General features: G+C 39.9%; 1 protein-coding gene across 1 annotated transcript in view; it reads right to left on the bottom strand.

The window, feature by feature from the left end:
• Sfi1 (SFI1 centrin binding protein) overlaps positions 1-847 on the bottom strand; it is a 116,963-nt gene that overhangs the window by 57,538 nt on the left and 58,578 nt on the right. The gene's annotated exons all lie outside the window — the stretch shown is intronic.

Here is an 847-nt window from a genome sequence, read left to right on the forward strand (position 1 = left end):
GGAGCAAGCATTAGTCTGTAGCTCATCATGCTAAACAGCCTTATGCCTTCATCTTGTTTGGTCTGCTGTCACTATCTTCAGATACTGTGAAACTCTCCAGAGACAGTGTTGGCCATCTAGGATATTTCTGTGGGGGACATGAGCAAAAGTAGGAAAGCCTATCACAGTGCTTGACTCATTTTTGAGTAAATTCAATAAATTTAAGTACAGCTGGGCATGGTGGCACACACTGTAATCCCAGAATTTGGGAGGCTTAAGCAGGCAGTTTGCTGCAGGTTTGAGGCCAGCCTGGCTACACAGTGAGTTTAAGGCCTGCCTGAAGTACAGAGCAAAACACTGTCTCAATATACTTAAATAAATAAATAAATACACAAACTTAAGTAAAAAGTGTACCAAAGGTCATGTTTCTTTTCTTTTCTTTTCTTTTTTTTTTTTGTGCAACCAGGGATTGAATTCAGGCCCTTGTGCTTGCCAGGGAAGCGCTTATTCCACTGAGCCATCTCTCCGGCCCCCAGAGATCATGTTTCTATACATCATTACTTCTAAAACTAAAGGGAATCTAAATCATGGGAATAGCATAAAAAATTATAAATCACATGCATTTATATAACTAAGGACAAATAGAAACAATATGAATATCAATAGGAAAAAATTAAGTAAGTTAAGTCAAGCTACAAAATATGAATAATCATTTCCAAATAATATTTATGAAAAGATAACATTTATGATGACTAGACACTAGGTCAGGATTAAAAAAAGCATAGCAGACCCAGTCCTAGCCCAGGTCCGGTGAGTGTGTGGAGAGCTTCCTGCTACCCTGCGCCGGCGGGACCAGTCCCAGCCCAGG

The sequence above is a fragment of the Octodon degus genome, unplaced genomic scaffold, assembly GCF_000260255.1.
Source record: "Octodon degus isolate 3935 unplaced genomic scaffold, OctDeg1.0 scaffold00230, whole genome shotgun sequence".
Taxonomy (NCBI): domain Eukaryota; kingdom Metazoa; phylum Chordata; class Mammalia; order Rodentia; family Octodontidae; genus Octodon; species Octodon degus.